The 23,482-nt window shown below is 36.3% G+C and overlaps 1 protein-coding gene across 8 annotated transcripts in view; it reads right to left on the bottom strand.

Annotated features, from left to right (window-relative positions):
- CNTN1 (contactin 1) overlaps positions 1 to 15,639 on the bottom strand; it is a 377,545-nt gene extending 361,906 nt beyond the window's left edge. For 2 of the 8 annotated variants that reach the window (XM_049694037.1, XM_049694038.1), the window contains exons 1-2: positions 15,485 to 15,631; positions 11,633 to 11,690 (exon numbers count right to left, since the gene is read on the bottom strand). The gene's annotated coding sequence lies outside the window, so the exon portion shown is untranslated. Of the gene's footprint in view, positions 1 to 11,632; positions 11,691 to 15,484 lie in introns of all 8 variants that reach the window. The other 6 variants (XM_004283468.4, XM_004283470.4, XM_033412352.2 and 3 more) reach the window with 4 other exon arrangements.
- Between the last annotated feature and the right edge of the window lie 7,843 nt (positions 15,640 to 23,482).

The following is a 23,482-nucleotide window of genomic DNA, read 5'->3' as shown; positions in this document are numbered from 1 at the left end:
GGCTGTACAGTAACTGGGTCTGTTTCCAAGCTTTGTATTGCCCTCATGTCTGCTCATATGTTTCCACTTTCACCTTGGATCAGCAGTTTCCCAGCATATGTTCTTCTCAATGCAGATGACTGGGTGTAAGAACCATGCCAAACTCAGATGCATAATTTTTGCTTAGTACACATCTAGTATTATTACAATGGGCAAAGCAAGACGTATGACTGAACACAACATCAATTGGTACAGCTGTATGCTCTATTAACAGTGGGAATGGAAGAGAAATGAATATTTGCTTAACAATAAATCCAAACTATGAAAAGACCTTTCCAAGAAGGAAAATTCAACAGTGTTAAATTTTCTCCTGAAAGGTCAAGTAGGTGATATTTGAAAGGTATCCACAGAATTTAGGAACTAAGGGATGTTTTGGAGACCTTGTAAAGTACAGTTTTACTAAAATGTCTGGCTTAAGAACCAGGTTTCAAAGGTTAGAGAGAGAATTGAAGGCAAAATATGGTAAAGCAAACATAGATAAACGTTCAAAGAAACTTGGCTGTGAAAGAGAAAAGGGAAAAATGACTGCAGTAGCTTGTGGGAGGAAAGAGTTGGAGGATGATTTTGTTTGTTTAATTTTGTCTGCATTGTTTCTCAAATGAAAGAGAATTAGGCATGCCTAAATGCTGGCATCAGGAAGCCAGTAGAGAGATCAAAGTTGAAGATCCAAGAAAGAGGTGGTAATGAATATAGTGAGGACCCTAAAATGATAGAAGGGTGTAATCCAGAACCCAGGAAGAGAAAAAAAAATTTATGAAGAAGTTGGCTTTCCTCTTCCATTACAATGAGTCAGAAGAATGGAAGGAGAATGTTGCTATAGCTGAGGTCATATTTAGAAACTGTAGACTAGTAATTCTGGAAGAGACGAGAAAACATGAAATTTTAAAAAGAACCTAGAAAAGTTAGTAGAAAAACAACTGAAAAGTTTGAAGGCAGGGGACTATTAGGGAGTTAAGAAAGAAAGACTGGCATTTCTGGGGAGGAAGCATATGAGCATAAGAGCAAATTTTCTCTCATGTTGTAGAAAATTGAGATCCAGAAAAAAAGTAGAGGAATTGGAATTAAGAAAGAGGAGAGATCCCTCCTCTATCATAGGCTTAAGGATAGCAGTAGAGATGAAGACATGCTGAGTGAAGCAATATTTAATTAATTAAGGCATTCCACTTCACAATGATGTTTTTAGTAACATAAATATTAATGTCATCTTCCAGAATGCGTTACAGAAGGGTTGTGGAGGAAGGCTGGATTTAAAACTCAAAAACAGAAGTAACTAGGTTATGTGTGAATTACACTAAGAAATCTAAAAAGATAAATAAAATAAAATAATTGCTGAGTCCAGCAAGATTGTCTCCTTACCCTACATATTAGCAAGGATCCAAATTCCTTTGTTCTGCAGTATTCTTCTTAAAAATAGAAGGCAATATGAATAAACATGATTTGTGGTAACATTTGTAACACTGTTTCTCAGTTGGTTCTAAAGAAATATTTCAATTTACTAGCAGTTATTACATTCATATCTACCACCTCAAATCAGACAGTATGCAGTGGAACATTTTCAGCATATTGTCAGAAACCAATAGGTATTGAAAAATGTGAACAGAACATTTTAGTGATACAATTTTGATTTCCCAAAATAAAAGCATAGCCATGAGTAATATACCATGTTTTCTCTCAAACATAAAATCAAATAAATGGAAGAAAATGTAACTGCAACTTAGACTGAAGATTCTAGTACATAATACAATTTACATTGGAGAAAAGTACCCAGGATTAAAAAGCCACTGGAGGACTTAATATTATAAAATAATGCATCCATTTTATTGATATGTATGTAAGAATTAGAGCAAGTGATCTTTGCTCTGAGTTTGTAAATAAAATATTCATTTTTCTCAACCATCCTGAGAACTGGATAGGCTACAAAAATCTCATTTTAATATTCTTAGCAATCCAGTAAACTCCAAAGATCACCCAGGAAGCTAAAGACTCCAAAACATTGTTCTCTCTTCACATTTCCCTGTTCCTTCATCAACAAAACACCTTTTGGGAGTACTACTGGAAAACATTTTTAGTGATTTAGTCATATTACAAATGGCTATTTTATATGCCCCTATAAAAAATACAATTGTATTCAAAGAGTAAACCATGTGTGTTTATAAAATAAGCATGGTGGTATTCTCAGCCATGGCTAGAAATGACATCCAAAGTCCAGTGAACTGCTATGAACTTCCATGAACTTCTATGGCTTTTAAAAAGATATGTAACAGATTGCCAACAAAAACATGAAAGAACGTTCAACACCACTAATCATTAGAGAAATGCAAATCAAAACTACAATGAGGTATCACCTCACATCAGTCAGAATGGCCATCATCAAAAAATCTACAAACAATAAATGCTGGAGAGGGTGTGGAGAAAAGGGAACCCTCTTGCACTGCTGGTGGGAATGTAAATTGGTACAGCCACTATGGAGAACAGTATGGAGGTTCCTTAAAAAACTAAAAATAGAACTACCATATGATGCAGCAATCCTACTACTGGGCATATACCCTGAGAAAACCATAATCCAAAAAGAGTCATGTACCACAGTGTTCATTGCAGCTCTATTTATGATAGCCAGGACATGGAAGCAACCTAAGTGTCCATCGACAGATGAACGGATAAAGACGATGTGGCACATATATACAATGGAATATTACTCAGCCATAAAAAGAAACGAAATTGAGTTATTTGTAGTGAGGTGGATGGACCTAGAGTCTGTCATACAGAGTGAAGTAAGTCAGAAAGAGAAAAACAAATACTGTATGCTAAGACATATATATGGAAACTAAAAAAAAAAAAGTTTCTGAAGAACCTAGGGGCAGGACAGGGATAAAGATGCAGACATAGAGAATGGGATGAAGTGAGAGGGTGGCATGGACATATATATACTACCAAATGTAAAATAGACAGCTAGTGGGAAGCAGCCGTACAGCACAAGGAGATCAGCTCAGTGCTTTGTGACCACCTAGCGGGGTGGGATAGGGAGGGTGGGAGGGAGACACAAGAGGGAGGAGATATGGGGATATATGTATATGTATAGCTGATTCACTTTGTTGTAAAGCAGAAACTAACACACCATTGTAAAGTGATTATGCTCCAATAAAGATGTTTAAAAAATAATAATAAAAAATAAAAAGGTATATATGTCTTAGCAGAAATCTAGCTCTCAAAGAAGCTATGGGAAGATTGAGATGAAAATATATATTTAATTTTCTCTCCTTATTTACTCAAAGGAAGTTTTATAACATGCTAATAGCAAAATAAAGTCAAAATGAAATTATTAGGAGGGCTTTTTAAAAGAGTTGATTTGGAGAGTACAGCCCTGCCAATATTGTAGCAATATTTCTTATCAAGAATTATCTAGACATGCTGCTTCAAATCTAGTTAACTTCCTTAACATTTTTTAAATTACAAAGTCTTCTCACACCTAATATCTTTCTTTTACTTCATTAAATTCTCAAAAAAACATTTTAGGATATTCAATTAAATCACTGCCTTACTTGGGACTATTGCTTCTAGGGTAAAATACAAACACTTTAAAAATACTTTCTTGATCTACTATTTTCTCCTCTTTGCCCATATGTCTTGCTACTTTATAGTTTATACTCTATCATATACTAGATTTCTTTCAGTTATTTGAACCATACTCTCCTAAATGTCCCTGGCATACAATATTCACCTAACATGTTGAATCTCCTTGTATTAAAGCACTTATCACACAATTTGGGGTTATCTTTTCATCTATTTTCCCCACTTATCTTAGAAGTCTCTTGAAGGCAGGAAAAAGTCTGACTTATTCATTACTACAAAGCCTACCACATAGGAGATGTGTATTTCTGTTCTCCCTCCCTCCCTCCCTCCCTCCCTCCCTCCTTCCCTCCCTCCCTCCCTCTCTGCTTCTTCCTTTCCTCCACTTACAAATACAATATATAATAAATGACGGAAAAAAGTATTAATCACATTATTTCTTTCCATTTCTAGCAGAAGGACCTACTTTATAGATTTTTCATGGGAGACAGTCCTTTTTCATACCTGGAAACTGTTTTCCTTGAAGAACAAGTAGCATTGAGAGGGTCATAAATAGGCAAGTGAAAGAGAAAAGGCCTTGCCTAACTAGTTTAATCACCTAAATAAAACCTAGTGAATAATCAGATGACAGACATACTGCAAACTTACTTCCATACCTATTTTCCTCAATTTAGGAAATGAAGCCACTCAGAGTTACAGGAGTTGAGTAGATTTCTTAAGAATACATATCTACTAAGTGCCAGAATTTAGATTTAAATCTATGTCTACTGAACAGCTAGTACTATACTCTTTCCTGCATGAGCAAACATAGCCATATATTATATTGAAAATATATGATACTAAAATAACAAACAATGAAGGCAGGAGAGATTTTTAGCACTTAAATTTTATAAAACCAACTTACTGTCAAATTTAATTGAAATCTTTTACAATCCCAATAATACACAAAATATTTTTATGTATAAAAGTAAACAATCAATAGGGAAATACCAAATTCATGTTTTATGATGTCATTGGTGCATAATTGTGCTTTATTTATATTTTCTTTTTAATAATAGTCTGATTTGGAAAGAAAACTTCTAAAAGTATTTGAAAGATTGATCATACGCAGTACAAGGAAGGATATTCAAGAGCAAACATTCTTATTTATGTCACTAGGATTATATATTGTTATAATGTACTTGAAGAACAATTTGGAAATACTGATAATCTGTAAAAGATGTATCTCTTTGCTAGCAATTTCACTCTAGAAATGTATTAGGGAAATATTGGAATGAATGTACAAATGTATATGTAGAATAATGTTCTTGTGGCATTCTTTAAAAAAAAATTAGAAATATCCCAAGGATCCAATAAGGGGGACATAAATAAATTGTTTCATGCAAAGAGATATTATGCAAATACTAAAAAGGATGTGTTAGCACTATAATGTGTGAAAATAAAAGTTGGCCAAGATAGAAAAAATGAGTGACAGAACATTACATATAGTATGGTGCATTTTGATAGTAGTAACAATATATATAAAACTATATTCTATTCATAAAAATCTTTTAAAATATATACAAAATGTTAAGAATAGTCAGCTCTGTGGGTGGATTTAAATGAATGAAAAGAGAGTCGTCGTTAAAAATCTTATACATAGTAAAAAGATTGTATGAGACTATTTTGAAGAGCAGTGTCCAATATATTTGAAAATTTTGATGGGAAAATTCCTAGAAAAGTACAACTTACAAAAAAGATTAAATAATATTTAGGAAATACGAATAGACACATAACACATAAAGTAAGTGAATTTTTAATTTAAAATACTGCCACAAAAATATTTCTAGGGCCAAATGGCTTCACTAGTGGATTCTACAAGAAATTAAAATGTATCATTCACAAACCCTTACTAGAATAATCCTAAATAAAACATTATCAACACTAATCTAGTAATATACATTAACAGGTAATAAATACATAATGAATTAGTTAAATTTATTCTAGGTAATAAATACATAATAAACTAAATTTATTCTGGGTGGGGATTCTAGTTTAACATTTGAAAATCAATCAATATAATTTGTTTCATTAACAAAGATAAGATAAAAATCATATGATCATCTGAATAAATTTAAAATTTTGTAAAATATTTAAAATTTTAACAAATAGAAATAGTAGGGAATTTCCTTCACTTGATAAAATTATGCATAAAAAAATCTAATACTTAAGGATGAATTTTTGAGAAATTTTCTTATAAGAAATTATTAATATTGATACATGAGTTTTACAGGTTTTGTTTAGATGAAAACAGTATAGTGTCTGGCACAAATACTATATTGAAAAATGTTTCCATGATTACAATAAGGAAAGACTTATTAAATAAAACACAAAAAATTCTAACTATGGACTACATTAAAGCTGAGAACATTTGTTGATTAAAGATAACATTAAGAGAATGATAAAGCAAATTATAGAGCGGGAAAAGATATTTGCAAATATTTTCTAAGGGCTCAAACTCAGAATATATAAGGAACCACCTATGAATCAATAAATAAAAGACAAATAATAGTAAAATGGGCAAAATCTTTGAATGACACTCCAAAACATCATATTCAAATGGCCAAAATATATATAAAAAGGTGTTTAACTACATATTAATGAAAAAAATGCAAATTAAAACCATAATTAGATATCCAGCTCCACACATTCCCAACTACTCTAATAGTTTAAGTTTAAAAGACTATTAATACCAAGTGAAGGCAAAGCTAATGCGTAACTTGAAATCTCATACACCACAGATTGAACTGGAAATTGGCTCAACCTCTTGGGAAAATCTAGCAATTTCTACTAAGCATTAGCCATTGACTCAGCAATTTTAATCTTATTTATATCCTAACAAAAATGTATACACATACATGTATAAAAAGACATGTAAAAGAATGTGTGTTCATAGGAAAACTATTACACAAAACTGAAAACAACCCAGATATCTATCAAATAGAAAGATAGGTACATTTTTGGAGTATTTATACAATGGAATTCTATAAGACAACAAAAATGAACTATTATTACATTCAAAAACATGGATATATCTCACCAAAAAGGTTGAGCAAAAGAAATTTGATACAAAAAAGTCACATACTGCATGATTTTGTCTATATGAATTTCAAAAAAAGGCAAAATGATTCCATGGTCTTGAAGTCAGAATTAATGATTACCTTTGGGGAAAAGCAAGGTGGTAATGATTAGGAGTGGCTGGAAGAAGGATTTCTGGGGGCTGACAAGGTTCTTTATTCAGAACTGAGTGTTGATTTCATGGATGTAAATACTTTGTTTAACTCATTGTGCTGACTCTTTTCTGTGTGCTTTTCTATATTTCTGTTACTCTTTAATTAAAAAGGTTTAAAAAAACAATGCAATGTTTTATTGAAAATAGATGTCTTAGTTTCCAAATAACATTTTTGGGAAAAAATTAGTTAATTAGTTAATTAGTTAATTCTACCAAAAGAGTTGTTATGACCTCTAAAATAATATTTGAAAGCTAAAGAAACATACAGTAAATCAATCCAGTAGATATTTTTAAAAATTTTCAGTTAAAATATATTGTGTTTAATGTATAAAAATAATATGCAATGGGAATTTTCATCTGATATAAATTTCTGTTATATTAAATAAGTTGAGCCTCAAACTGGAATATTATAAATATTATTTATAATATCTTAGCAGGCAATCTTGCCTGTTACTGATAGCAAATCTGTACTTTCAGTAACCATGACAATTAAATACGATCTGATTAGATGTCTTAGGATAGAATTACTGTTTATGGTTTGTAACGTCAGCAAGCACAATTAGGGCAGAAAAGCATACAAAATTCTGTTACTTAGTTTAAAGTTAAAATAATGAATTTTAAAATAGCACATTGTAATTACTTAATTTATGTTTGGAAAACTGCCCCATGTAAATCACTGTAGTGAAAGACCATTTTGTTTATGAGATTTCAATAAATAAAACATATATAAATTTAGAATGATTTAATCTATCTGTTGTGTTGATGTTAAGTACATGTGAGATCTAGGGATAGATGGCCACCTCAAATGCAGGAAATTTAAACTGTGACTAACAAAATACTAAAACTAGATATCATGGAGAGCAGAATAAACACTGTTTAATAATCTAGGTTTAGGAGTTAGTTAACCTGCATATGAATTCTAGCTTTTTTAATCATTAGATTTTTAATATATCTATTTTTTCTCATCTGTAAAATGGTAAAAATAATAAATAAAATCCATTTCATTGGGTTTGATTAAGTTATGAGATATCATGTGCAACACATTTAAAATAATGCTCAACACAGAGTGAGCACTCAAAAAATGGTTGTTGTTAATAACTGAAGTGCGGTTATAGAGAAGACATTATCTGCACAACCAAACAAAAAAAAATCAGTCTAATACTTATGTTTTTTTGGTTTTTTATTTGCCTCTCCCATTGCAGAGCACAGGCTTCGGACGCGCAGGCTCAGCGGCCATGGCTCACGTGCCCAGCTGCTCCGCGGCACGTGGGATCTTCCCGGACCAGTGAACGAACTCGTGTCCCCTGCATCGGCAGGCGGACTCTCAACCACCATGCCACCAGGGAATCCCACTTCTGTCTTTTTCATTTTTAAACTAGGCTAGATCAATGCTGTAGGTAAGCACCCATCTATTTTTCATAAAAATGTTTTCAACTCTTGTACTATTTCTGAAAAAAATATTTGACTCATCTGACTCTCCAAGATTGTAGAGAATATATGCTAAGAGCCAAACTGAAAAGCTGGATATTTTCTACTTAATTAAGAATATCTAGAAAAAGCATTTTAATATTCTAGTAAAAATAAATAAGGGAAAGGGTATTGTACTTGTCACCAATAATAAAAAGAAATACACTCTGAAGTTTTATATATATGTAAACAAATATAAATATACATAATCAATCAATTAAACAAATACACGATTTTACAATAAGTTGAAATCAAAAATCACTGCCAGTGCGTTACTTCTCAGCTATTAAAAACCAAAGTGACAACTATACATAGGTATTAGTGCAGTAAATTTTTACTGGATTGTTCAGGACTCTCAGTGGATTATTTATATCCTTCAAGACCAATGTCCTTGACCTGGACAGAATGGTGGACTGCACCTCTCTGTGAGATGTTTTGGCTGAGCATAATAGACCAAACATGCAAGTATGAGTAAGATTACCTTACATCTTGTCCAGATTTGCCACTAACGTGATCTTAGGCAAATTACTTATTTCTCTGAGCTTGTTTCTTTATCTGTAAGAATGGATAACCACACCTTTCGATCTAACTTTCAGAATTGTTGCAAAGGATCCAACAAGGTTATACATGTAACCATGCTTTATAAACTTCCAGAGACCACACCAATAGAAGATTTTTATTAAATGAAGAGAAAGGGGATTAATTTCACCAATATTTAGTTCAAACACAGCTAAACTTATATATCTACATTATCCATGTAATTATATATTTCTTCCTCCTTCTAAAATGAAGAATTATTTAAAAGAGTTAGCTACATATTTAGCATTCGGGAATTATTCAATGTCCTAGACATGTCTTATCTTGACAAATTGCTTATTAAAAGACTCTGTTTTACCTATCTTGCTGTATAAATCAACAAAACCAGGAAGTTAATCCTTGACAAATTAAGAAGATTGACATAGCTTCTAGTTTTATTTCTTGGTTTCCAAGGTAGAGATATAAATTCTTAACTTGTTGAAATCTTAAAAAGGTGTTTAATCTTAACCTTCTTTAATTCATTTCTTCATAAAATATATGTCAAAGTCTTCATTGGGCACAAAGAGGAATACAGCATTGTCTCTGTCTTCAAGGGCTTACAAAAAACTCAGCCTGGAAGTTCAGAGAAGTCCTCCCTAAGATGGTGGCACCTGACCTGAGCCTTGAAGAGGTTAGGCAGATCAACTACAGGGCAGACAATGAGACAGGTAATGTCTGGCAGAAAATAGAATATGGAGGGGAAGTGGAGTTTGGGAAAAGAGAGAAAAATATATGCTGAATAAGGGGAAATGCAAACAGTTTAATATGATTGGCATTGTGGGAGATTGGAGATCAAAGAGACTGGAATAATGAGGAAATGAATTTAGAGAAGTAAACAAGGACCATTTAGTAAAGGACTTTAAGTACAACCTAAAGGACTTCTGGCATCTTGTTATTAAAAGGAGAAAGAGAGAGAGAGTTCTATCAAAAATTTTTCAGCAGAGGAGGCACCTGTTGAGATTGGTTTCAGAAAGACACTTGATTATAGTGTGGAGAATGTTCTTGAGAAGACTACAGAGAGTGGGACTGAAGTACGGGCTCTGAATTCTGAAGATCCTCAGAATATCCTCATTTCCTACACAGGAAACAAAGGCTTAAAGAAATTAAGTAACTTGCCCCAAATCACACAGCTTGTAAGTGGCTGAGCTAGGTTTTGTGCAAAGCTCTACATAACTCTAAAATGTGTGCTCTTAGGACCATAGAAACTGCCTCTCATGAAGAGAAATGAATGTGACAAACCCTAAGCATTTAGAGAATAGCAACAAATAAAACAGTGCAGGAAAAGTGATGACACAGTCAGTCTACATCATCAAAATCAAGTACAGGGGTGAGCAATTATCCAGTGAATTAAGGACCATCTGGATAATCCTGGCAAAAGCAGATTTAGTGCCTGAGTCATTCAGATAATTGTGCAAACAGTGTGCCCTGCTCTGGCGGAGTAACCTGGTCTTTAATATCTTCCATAGTACATTTTTCCCTGTGGCACTTCTAAAATGGACAACAGTAGCTCAGGAAGAATAAAGGTACTATTCACTTCATGGGAAAGTCACATAAATAATAATGGGATCTCAATAGACTGTGAGTGTATTTATGTCCCCAGGAGCCATTTCACACAGAGATACATGATATACATAAGCCAAATACTACTTCAAAGAAGAAAAGTTCAGCAATAGCACCCTCAAATGTGTGCTTTTATGTTCAGTTCTTTGTGAGGTAGCAGAAAGTTTTCTGAGCATTAAAGAAATGAAAGATATTACTGCAAATCAATTTATGGATTAAACTACAGTAAGGTTACAAATTTCTGTGTGTTCAACACATAAAAAATTAAAGGCAAAAAAAACAGGGTGAGGAAAATTTTCAGTTTACAACAGATTTCTAATTATATGAAGAAACTATGATTACCCCAATAAAAAATAATCAAATGAAATCCACAAATTAAGAAATACAAAGAGCAGATAAACAATTTGAGAAATGAAAACATTTCTCAAACTCATTCAAAATCATAGAAACACAACTCAAAGAATAACTAGATACCTAATTTCTGCTATCAAAATAGTCTCAATTGTTTTAACCACAGTACCAAGTATTAATAAAGCTATTGCCAAATCAGCTTAAACTGAGTACCAATTTCTGCACAAGTTTTTTTGCTGGGGCAATTTAGCTATAAGCATTAAGAGTCTAGAAATATTTATATGTTTGATCCAGTAACATCTAAGGAGTTACTGTAAGGAAATGGTCAGAAAGGTAAAGATTAATGAATGTTTATGTTCATTTCCATAAGTGTGAAAAACTGGAAACTACCTAAAAGCTCTATATAAAAATTATTTGGCAGCCATAAAAAAAACATGGTTAGTAAGAATATTAAATAAAATAAATGAATATTTATGGTATGATGTTAAGTGGGGAAAAAGCTGAATGCATAAATGAATATTCACTCTAATTTCAAATCTGTAAATTTAAAATACCTATGCATATTCATAGAAATAAAACTATAAGGTTGATAGTGGATCTCTGTGCATGATGATAGAATTATATTTTATTTCCAATTTTTCCTGAATGATCCCATATTTCCTTATAATCATAAAAATGTTATTTAAATGTAATATTAAATGAATATACTTTCAAATACAACTTTACACAGTAAGTCATCCAGACAACCATAGTGAAATAATGCCCCATTCCTCCACCTGCTACATTTCCAAGTTCACAAACCTGGTAAGTCCTGTTCTCAGGATTTGAACCCAGGTATTCTTTCTCCAAAGCCAGTGCCCTTCAAGATAAAAAGTAAAGCACAGTGCAGGTTTCAAAGCAGAATTGAATCAATATGAGGCATTAAAAATACATTATACCAATAATAATATCTGACATCTTAGATTAAAGCAGAGAAACTTATACACTGGGATATTTGATAACTGCACTAATGGAGGTATGCAATGACAGATGAAAACTGGTATTAAGGAAAACAGAGAAAAATACAAATTAGGTTGAGAATAGAAATGAATAAATTTATTACTGAATGGATGGTAGGCATTTGGAGGTAGAGAAAAGGAAATCTAAAAAATAAATAAATAAAACTGATCACAGGGCTTCCCTGGTGGCGCAGTGGTTGAGAGTCCGCCTGCCGATGCAGAGGACACGGGTTTGTGCCCCAGTCTGGGAAGATCCCACATGCCGCAGAGCAGCTGGGCCTGTGAGCCATGGCCACTGAGCCTGCGCGTCCGGAGCCTGAGCTCCGCAACAGGAGAGGCCACAACAGTGAGAGGCCCACATACCACACACACAAAAAAAAAAAAAAAAAAAAAAAACTGATCACAAATCAGAAAAGCCTAGAAAACAGCAGTATCCTTTACTAAAAGCCAACTTAAGGATGATGACAACTGATGGGGGGAAAGCAAAAAATGGTTGTCACTATGTACATTATCATTACTGTAAACAGTACTTCTACTACTAACAGCTATTGTTTATGAGTAATTACTATGGACCAATACCTATTTTAAATGTGTTGCATGCATTATCTCACTTAATACTTGAAAAATATCCCATAAAAATCTCTGAGATAAGTGCTGTTGTAATTTCCAATTGACTTACTGACATTCACTTATCTGCCTAGTGATATATGAATATTAACACAACTAGGCTTCCTTCTAATACCTGTGCTCTTAGCCACCAGGATAATGTTTTGGAATGACTCATGGAGGAGAGAATAGAAACGGAAATGCAAAGGAAAGTTTTATTTCTAATAAAATTGCCATCCATTTGGGGGATTCATTTGAAAGCTAGGAGCAGGAAGAAGACATAAGAGGGGCACAAAGACAGGGTTATAAAAAGTGAGAGAATAATTATGACATCAGATCACTGTGGTACCAAGAAGTAAAATTTCAAGGAGGAGATGGACAATACAGCAGAAATGGCAGATCAAAAGGGAAGAAAACTGAATGTACCAATAAAAAGAAAACAAGTACTGGACTTGAAGTGCTTACGGATGACTTAGAGAGGATTGGTTCTTGATATGACATAGATCATGGCCAATTTATCTGTAGAAATGGATGGACCCTGTTGATCACTTTTTTAAAAATAAGGCACATGGCATGGCATGTTTTGTGTGGAGAAATATGGATTGTCTATCTTTCAACTTGGTCTCAAGGGGAAGAAGATATGAGAGTATATATAGAATAACCTATACACAGTCATAACCTCTACTAGGAAATAGAATCATTCTTTGGAAGGATATAGAAATGTCTCATGTCATTCATTCCTGCTCATGGAGAAGACAATGGAGCCAAAGGAAGTTTCCAAAAGTAGTTCTCAACACATAGCCTTCTGTCAATAAATGGATTACCCAAAATCATTGCTTCATCCATCCAAACAATTCCTTATGATGATTCTTCCTCAGTAAGAATATTTGAGCCTACTTAGAACTGTAGGCTATACAAAATGTAGGTCATGGTCTTTTTCTGCAAAGTACTAACTGCCTAATTAGAAGACAAATCAGACATACAAATAATGGTCAAGCAACAAAACAGACCTAGTGTCTGAATAACTGAATAACCTTGGTCTATACTGTATCAATATTGATCAAATATTGTTACCAGGTCCAAAAACCATGGGAAACTGAAGAATTCTATTTGATGGTAAACTGCTATGCAATTAATTCACAGTAGGTTGTTGGAATATTAGGGTTGAAATAGTGGACTTTCAGAAGATTTTAAACAAATTACTTATGTCCTCTAAATCTTAGTTTTCTCATCTAAGAAAATGGAAAGGTTTTCATCAAGATTAATTCCAGCCAATGGGAAAAATAAATGCACATACACCTATAAAAGAAAGTCCATGTCATGCAAATAGATATGATATAAAACAGCAGCACAAGTTTAAATATCAGGTCCACAAGTAAAATTTGTACAAAGAAATATATCAAAATTACCCTCCAAGATTCCAAAGGTCCCTTAGTTCTATATCCTATAAAGTGGGTGGATCTGGGATTTTCCCCCAGATCCCCTAATGCTGCCAGCTGTGAGTTACTACCCAAATAAATTTACCACCGATCAACCAAGGTACAGGCATAGGGAAACCATTATGCTCTGATGAATTTAATAAAATATCCCACATATGACTCATATTTATTTGATATATGTGCTACATTTCAGGCTGATAAGGCTCATGTGAAGCTGAAAAATGCAGGGAAATGGATGAAGATCAAATAGCACTCTAAGAATGTATTCAAAATAATATTTGGAAATATTGATCTTCATGTGCAATAGAGAAACATTATTTCATGCAAGGTTTCCTCAGTCTGAGTGCATCTTCTCTGGCTTTTCCCCTAATGGAGAATTTGATTCCCTCTTTCCCCTCCCACTCAGTGCTTCCAGATTGCTTCAGAAGACCAAGGCAGCCTGCTCAGCAGCAGGCAAACAGGGCTTGGTGAGCAGGAGCTATATATAGCTCCACCTTGGAGATATGCACACACAAGTACGTGTACAAATGCCCATGCTGGATGTGTCATGAATAAATGAGAAAAGGTTGCAACTTCTCCCCTCTCCCCCCTTCCCATCACCCGAATGTTTCAGCAATTGTCAAAGCAGGGTGTCATCAATCGCTGAGAGTGATGCAGCGTCTAATTTCTCTGCAATGCTGCTTACTGCTTCCAGCAGTCTAACTCCGGCAGGAAACGGCACTGGGCCAACACCTACTACCCAGATGCGGTCACCCAAGGAGGCTGCCTTGCAGCCCCTGGGAGCCCATTTCGGCACGATTACTTGACTCTCCGCAAATCCCCCAGGATAGACCCATCTTTTAGAAACTAGGCGAGAAGGTGGTTTCCGATAAAGAGCGTAAGGCTAGGAGAGAAGAAGCCAAGCCTTCCTTGCCTCTTCCCTCCTCAGTCTGCTGCAGATAGGGGAGAAGGGCTGATGTCTTCTCAGTGGAGACGTAATTAACTGGAAAATGCCCTGCGAGTTGCAGGCTTTTTTCCCAACCCCCCACTCCCGAAAGGAGCCGGTTCTTAACAGCGGCCAGGGAACATACAAGTCCTTCTTCCCCTCAGCGCAATCATTCCCAGTTTTTCAGGGTTGTACTAGTCTAGAGGCAAGGGAGGAGAGGGGAAACGAGTGGGTGCGGATAGGCGTGGGGAGGAGAAGATGCTCTTCTCTTCTCGATTTAGGAAGACCTGCAGGTTCCCGGCTGCTGACAGGTCTGCTCTCCCAGACCCTCCCCTGCCAGGTCGACTTGGCATCCCTTGGGCGAGTCGCCGGCGGTGGCGGCCGCAGCCTCCGAGAGGAAAGTTGACGAGACGGAGAGGGGGCTCGGTGCCCTCTCCCGTAGTACTGCCGCCCTGCCCCGCCCGTCACCCCGGGCTCCGGCATCCCGTAACCCTCCTTCCCAGCACCACACACCCTCCACCCAGTCTTTCCTGCCGTCCTTCTCGATGAGAGCTGCGGCGACTACAGGAGATCTGGGGGTGACGAGGGCGGGGCGGGGCTGGGGGAAGGGGAAGGGAGGCAACAGCAGCAGGAAAACACGCATTCTTTATTCTGTCTGCAAAGAAGGGAAAGTCCTGCCTCCTACCTGTTCCCTGCTCCTGCTCGCCTTGGCGCGGCACAGCTGGACCATAACCTACAGGTTTCCCACTTCCGCCACAGACACCTGGGAGAGCATCTCCCCACCCGGCGCCCCTCCTCGCCTAGGCCGAGCCCACCCCAGCTACTTGACAGCAGAAGCCCGGCCTTTTAGAGCGCTTATTGGGGCGGCGAGGGAACTGGGGCGGGCACCAGAGAGAAAGCCGAGTCTCTGATTGGACAGGAGGAATGTCACTCTCACCCCAGGACCAGGGCTCGCTGCGGACCCGGGTAGCTGCTAAACCCAACCGCAAAGGGTGTCTGCAGTCGCTGGAACCAAACCCTGCTGCTACTGGATCAAAGACCCCTAAGAGGAGGGAAACTGGTTTGTTGACTTGTCATCTGAGACCCCAAGAGGGAGGGAGGGACCAGCCAGAACCAGACACCCAGCACTTTCCAGAGCTTCCCTGAAGGGACCATCTGCTCTGGGAGATTTGACAGCGAAAATATCAGGAGCAGTGAGTGCCTCGATACAGAGGCACGAACTTCGGTAACGAATGAAGCAAAATAGAAAAATACATATAATTAAGTGAAAAAAATCATAAGAAAAAGAAAAAGCATGAGAATTTTATTTCAAGTTTCCATTCTTTCCCCTAAATGTAACATGGCAGTATTTCATGTGGAGAAAATGTTGAACTGCTTATTCTGTAGCGCAGGGAGACTCCAAAATACCCGCTGGTAGGAACACTGTTTTCGATGGAAAAGTGTTACGATAATAACCTCTCAAAAAAGAGTAAAAGAAGGCAATTAAAGCCAGACTGCATAAGAGACTTGCCTTGGGCAGTTCATTTGGTGGTAAAAGTCTTCAAACAATCACCACCAGGCTGACTAATCAATCTGTTCCCTTTCTCCTGATACTGGGCCATCATTTCTTTTGTGCTCAAACCCTGAGGAGCAGAGGGTGGATAAGCCAACCCAAATCTATATGATCCCAAGCTTGCCTTTTAGGTGAAGGAGGACGAGGGTAAAACCATTTTCTGCCCACATTCTATCTCTGCCACTGGTCCAGGTGGAGTCAGAAAGCTGTGGAATTCAAGGGACTTCTTAGTTGAGGAATAATCATAGAAAATCACAAGCAAAATTGAGGGTAGGGAGGTGTCTTATTCTAATGCCATATAAGGAATCAGTCTTCTCCCTCACAGGCTGCTTCCTTTCTGCAAATAGCCAAGTTCCTCATCCACCTAAATTAAGTAGCTGTCTTAACTAGTGCTGACCATGACTGAGCTCCCAGCCTCAAAGAGCTTATGATGGATGTGGCTCACTGGACAACTGTGGAGATGACATTGTTATCAAATGTTAAACAAGTGTAGGCTCTTCGTGCGTATGGTTCTTATCACTGTTAAGCCAGACTCTTCAATGTTCTCTTCATGAAACTGGAGGAATCAAATTAATGTATTTGAAAGTCAGAAGGAATCTTAGAGATAATTTATAGTGAACAATAGATAAGACTCTTATGTCAGAAACCCTTTTAACACTGAATAGAAATAACTAAAATGTAATAGCAAGTTTCAAGATCCCATCATTCATGTTTCTACATAATATTCCTGTTAGCCTTATGGCTCCACCTATGCACCCATACCAATTGTTCCATTGAATTGGACAAATTGTTGATGACTTACTGCATTTACTGAGCACTTAATCTGTGTCACACGCTGTGTTAGGTGTTAGGGAATGAAGTAAGAATAATACATTGAACTTATTAAAAAGGGATTCAAGAAACAAGACAGTAAAATATTGTAGAGGAAGTGTGTATAATCAACAATAACATCTTTTGATCCCTGAGCATAGATTATTTTGAGTCACAATGAACTATAGCACACCCTCCTCTAGACTTAAGCAGTGAGAAGGCAGAGTATCAAGGAAAAACACTGAGCATTGAGGTTAGCATGGGATTACTGAATTATTCTATCCTCATTCTTTCATTCCTTCATTTCTTCAACAAATATTAGTGAAGAATGAAATAGGCAAGCTGGTGTGTGCCCACACACATACGCACACAGACAACTTGGGAACAGTATTAGTTTAAGTCCATTTGGTCATAGGTACCTCATATATTTTCAGATAAAGCAAATTGTCTCCAGGTTATTGGTTATCATCTCAGAGAGCAAAACTTCCATATCTGTTCCTGGAATACATGTTTATTATGTATGTGGATATATCAGAAATATCTGCTGCAGAGCATTTTACATTTTCCAAATCACTTGCAGATACAATCCCCATCTATGTTCTTAAGTAAGAAGGAGCATCATTATTAGCCCCATTTCACAATTGGGGAAATTGAAGTAGCCATGGAAATGTATTCCTTTGAAACAAAAGGTAATAAAAAATAGTTGTGTATATAATGCTTCACATGTAGGAAATATCCAACCTATACTTATTGATGAATACGTGCATTACAAAATTTGAAAGTTTAAAGAACATTAAAAGTCATCAATTTCCACCCATTATTCTAGGAAGAAGAGATTCAGGCATTATAACTTGCCCAAGGTTGTGTATCTAGTTAGGGGCAAAGCTGGCTCTAGAACCCAGTTCCTTACTTTTTCCACCTAAATGAACAATAAATTTTTCTGGTATATCTCATCCAGGAGAGTTCTTAGCCGGTCTCCTCCCCAAACCACACAGTCTATTGAAGTTTTCAGAACGGACACAATGGTATACTCATCTTCCAGCGTCTATAAATATATATGAAAGCATGCCATTTTAACTGGAAATTAAGTAGGACATAATCAGTATCTGAGACTCAGTTTGCTTTATGTTTGGGGTCTGCCTCACGAGATTGAGATCAGAATAACTGGGGCTAGTGTGGGAGTGTAAAGAAAGTGGATAGAAATGGGTGATCAACTAGACAGATTGCCTCTAGCACACATTGTCCCTAAAGTGAGGAAGAAGAGAACTGCAGAAACATGTCTCAATCTCCCTTATCTGGCAGCCTGGTATTATTTGCAAATCTTCAAGAGAAACACTAGGAAAATTTGCCTTGTTCCCTGGATGGCTCTGCTTCCCTAACCACTGGCAGAGTTCCAGAGCACAATTTACTGGGCATTACATTGCTAATCTCCCCTTGGCCCTATTATTGAATTCTCCTGCCATCCTCTCCTTCTTCCACCCTGCACTGGCCCTCATTATTGAAACATTCCAATTTTCTCCAACCAGTGATTAAATCTCAGTGAGAGGAAAGGAAACTACAGCAACAGTACAGCTTTCCACAGCATGTATTCCTTTTCTTTCTCCTCTGCTCAACCCACCATTTCCTCACTTTGAAGCTTCCCAGGAGAACAGTTGCTAACAGCCTGTTATGGGAAAGAGGGTGGGAGAGTAAGAAAAAAAGTGCTTTTCCAATCAAAATTTCAAGCAAACTTAACACAGCAGAAACTGGTTTGAAGACAATCATGCTAAACCCAGCCTGCAGCATCTCAAGGAAGATCACATCAGCCTACTGACCTAGCTTTTACAGAGCCGATTGGGAACACAGGCAAAGGGATGTGTGTGCATGCACAGCCCCCCCCCCCCCACACACACACACACTATCAGTACCACGTGGCGGGAAGCAGGCTGGGCAGATAGTTTTCAAGTACTAAAGACTAGAGATACAGTCAACAGCAGCAGCTTGATACTCACCGAGAACCACTGCAATCTTTTTGGAGGTTAAGAGTAAGAATAGACTATTTTTTTGTTTTGTCACTGACTGCTGTGTACCAGAAGGTCAGATTTACAAAAAAGCCACATGCTAACATTGCAAGGATATCTTCACACAGATTCCATTGTTTCACAATAGAGTCAACTATTTCTCTTTAATATTGCTTAATTTGTATAATAAGAATCAATGTGGAATGCAACAAAAGAGCATGTTACTCCTTAATTTATAGCCAATATGCCCTCCAAATTATTTCAACTCAAGGAACGCATAAGGAGGGGCCAATTCTCAATTCAATTATTAAATTGCACCTTCAGTCTCTCTTCATGGAGAGCAGGCAGTCATATACTATTATGAACTCTCACTAACAACCTTAATTAGCATGTCCTTTCCCTTCTTTCCTAACTGCTGTTATAGATACTGAAAATTCTATTTTCTTCAGTATGTCCTTGAAATGATGGACACCTTCACCATCTGAGGTGGACATAAGACCATAGAACAGAGTGTTAAGAGACCTTCATTCTACTCTAGTAACTAACTGAGAGGACAGAGACTGAACTTTAAAACTCGGTTTCCTATACCATAAGATGAGGGGTAAAGTTGCACAATACAAAACTATTTGCTAAGAATATAGTATCAGCATCTTTATAAAAGGTCATCTACCCAAATATATATCCTACCCTCAAAACAAACAAAAGAAGCAAGGCGTGGAGGGGGGTACTTCCCTGGTGGTCCAGTGGTTAAGAATCCACTTTCCAATGCAGGGGAGGCAGGTTCCAGGAACTAAGATCCCACATGTCCTGGGGCAACTAAGCCCACGTGCTCCAGAGCCCACACACCACAACTAGAGAGCCCACGCAGCGTAACTACTGAGCCTGTGCAACACAACGAAAGATCCCACGTGCTGCAACTAAGACCCGATGCAGCCAAATAAATAAATAAATATTTTTTAAAATAACAGAAAATAAAACTCTGGGCACCAGAGCCAAAAATTATATATATGATTCCTTTAAAAAAAGCAAGAGGAAAAGAACAAAAGAATGAATTTGTCGATTTTATCCAAATTTATTGACCTCAAATTATTCATAATATCCCTTATTATGTGTTTAATATATATTAGATTTGTATATACAGTCCAATTTTCTTAATTTTGATAAATATTGTTTTTTCACTAGTCAGTGTTCCAGTTTAGAAATTTTATTAATCATTTCAAATATCAATTCTGGCTTTATTATTTTATTCTATTGTATGTTTGTTTTGTATTCTATTGATTTCTGCTCTTACCTCTATTACTTCCTTTCTCTTACTTCACTCAGTTTTGATTTGGTATTCTTCTCTATTTTTTTTTTTTTTTTTTTTGCGGTACGCGGGCCTCTCACTGTTGTGGCTTCTCCTGTTGCGGAGCACAGGCTCCGGACGCACAGGCTCAGCGGCCATGGCTCACGGGCCCAGCTGTTCCGCGGCGTGTGGGATCTTCCGGGACCGGGGCACGAACCCGTGTCCCCTGCATCGGCAGGCGGATTCTCAACCACTGCGCCACCAGGGAAGCCCCTGACAAGTTTTAATATGTCTTATCTTCATTATCATTCAGGTCAAATATTTTTCTAAACTCTGTTTTCTCTGTTTTTCATGCTTTTTGATCCAATGATAATTTTAAAATATGTTGTTTAGTTTATAGTCACTTCGGGTACTTATCTTTTTGTTTGAAATATTTAGTTTAATTTTATTGTTGTCAGAAAAATATTCTGAAAGGATTTCAACCTTTGGCAATTTTTTGAGGCTTTGTTTATAATACAAAATTATAAGGCAGTTTTGGCGAAAGTCCCATGTACTCTTAAAAAAACATAGAAGTTCAGCTTCTGTTGACAGAGGAATAGCTATTGTGGAACCATCCTCCATACAGGTACAAATGATAAGCTCTAGCAGAAAGAAAAAATAAAACCTGTTTGAGGCCACTGGAAAATAGTCAAAAGCAGGCAGAACTTGACAAGATGTCTACACGTGGGAAAGGGAAATGACAGAGAGTGAATTTCCCATTTTATACAGCTTTTGTCTTGAGGAAAGTTTCCAGTATGTTCCAAACAGGATGAATAAAACTAAAATAAATAAATACACAAATAAATAAAACCTTTCTGCCTTGAAGAATCAGAAGACAACATGATAAGTCTTAAAAAAAAAAAAAATTCTGGTTTAAAGAACCAGAGGACAGAGTTCTGGATAATGATGGAACAAAGAAAATGAGAGGGGGAAATCACAGAAAGGAGAGATACAGAAAGAGAGAGTCCTCGATTGAGAGTATAAGCCAAATTTTAAACTGACTTCTGAACTGTGGATACACAGGGAAGACTCCGAGCAGCCCAAATAAGGCTAACAGAACTGTAGTAGATGGAATAATGCTCTTTAATCTCTGGAACCTGTGAATGTTACCTTGTATGGCAAAGTCTTTGCAGATGTGATTAAGGATCTTGAGATGGGAAGATTATCTCAGATTATCCTGCTCCATCCTAAATGCAATCACATGTATCCTTATAAGAGGGAGACAGAGTGAGATTTTACTATGCACAGAGCAGAAGACATGCGAAGACAAAGCAGAGAGAGAGATTTGAGAATTCTGGCCTTGAAATTTGGAGGGATGCAGCCATATTCCAAGGAATTCCCAAAGCCACCAAAACCTGGAAGGAGCAAGGAACATATACTCCCTAAATCCTCTGGAAGGAGGGTGGCCATGCTGACACTGATTCTGACCCAATGATACTGATTTGGACATTCTGGACTTCCAAACTGTGAGAAAAATAAATTTTGTGGTTTTAAGTGAGAAGATAATTGTTTTGTTTTATTGTGGTGATAATTTGTTACAGTAGCCAAAGGAAACTAGTATAAGAACTTACCAGAAATTTCAACTGCTGCCTGCCAAACAGGACACAGAGTTTGAAGTTCGAGTTCAGCTAAGGTAACTGCCTTCTAAAACAAAAAGTGAACCATATTAATACTCTTCAAAAAAAAAAAAAGAAAGAAAAAAGAATCCAGAATCTCCACAATGTATTGTCACAGTGTCCAGGATATAATCTAAAATAACTAGAAAAACCTGTCTGCTCCTGATACCCCTCCTACAAAAAGAAAAAAAAAAAAACAGGAAAAGGTAACATACTTAAGATTAGAGGCAGATATTTGAATTAGCAGACCAAGATTTTAAAACTGCAACTACAACTATGCTCGAGGGCAAAAAAGAAAATTTGTCTAAATACAAATTTACCCCCCACCCCAAATTTTCTGCACACAAAGTTTGATTCTAGAATCAGTTTCTTGGATAATCTAACATAATGTAATAATCATTATGCTTATTATAGAAACTATAAAAAGTTAAGAGACATAAAAGTTGAAAAGAAATCATCTATCCAGAAATTAGCAAATTATTGTTTGACATTATTAGTTTACTAGGCTTTTGTAACTACAGATTTTCCCTGGATTTTCATGGATGTTCTGACTGAAGGTTGACTAGTTTCAATTATAACCAAATATATTGTTTTCTTCTCCACCTTCCTCCTCCTGTCTCCTTTTCAGCAGTTGTCATTTATATCTCTTATCCTGACAATATCCATTTTTCTAGACCTCCTCCTTTCATAAAAGCATGTTTAAGTCTCTTTCATGAAAAATTACTCTGACCCTGCATTTCCTCTAATTACAGAACAAGACCTTGAGAACTGAAAATTTGCCATTGTGACCTTCACATATCCTTATTACTTTTTAACTTCTTTCCTGGTTCTCTTCTTAGTTCTCTAAGAAATCTAAAGCTCCTTCCCCAAATTCTTTTTCTCTTTCTCTCTGTTTCTATCAATATTAATTTAACAAATAATTGTATACCCAGTGCTTGACTCTTTTATCTCTTTGCCTTTTCTAGTGTGTGATATTATAAGTTCTTCTGGTTCTAACATCCTCCTATAAGATAATTTTTTAAATCTCTGTCTCCAACATTGGATATACTCTGCATTGCAGACTCACAAATCCATTTCTCTAGTAAATTTTTCTACTTGGATGATTGAAAATCATATAAAACTCAAAATACCCAAACTGAAATAATTATCTTGTTTAGTGGCACAAAGGAACATTATGAAAACAGAATCTCAGTATATCTGAGAGAGGAAAAACAAGATGATGTTTAGGTGGACTTTCAAAGGAAGAATTGTTAGTATCCAGAGTTTAAGAAGCTATTCCGAGCTGGAAAACGAATGTGAAAGATACATAATATAAAATAGCAAGTCATGCTTAAGAATTGAGAGAATTTGATGATGCCTAAAGCATAAGGATGAAGAGAAT

This window comes from Orcinus orca, chromosome 11 (assembly GCF_937001465.1).
Source record: "Orcinus orca chromosome 11, mOrcOrc1.1, whole genome shotgun sequence".
Classification (NCBI taxonomy): Eukaryota; Metazoa; Chordata; class Mammalia; order Artiodactyla; family Delphinidae; genus Orcinus; species Orcinus orca.
Note: the sequence above shows the minus strand (reverse complement) of the source record. Positions and strands in the feature narration are given on the sequence as shown.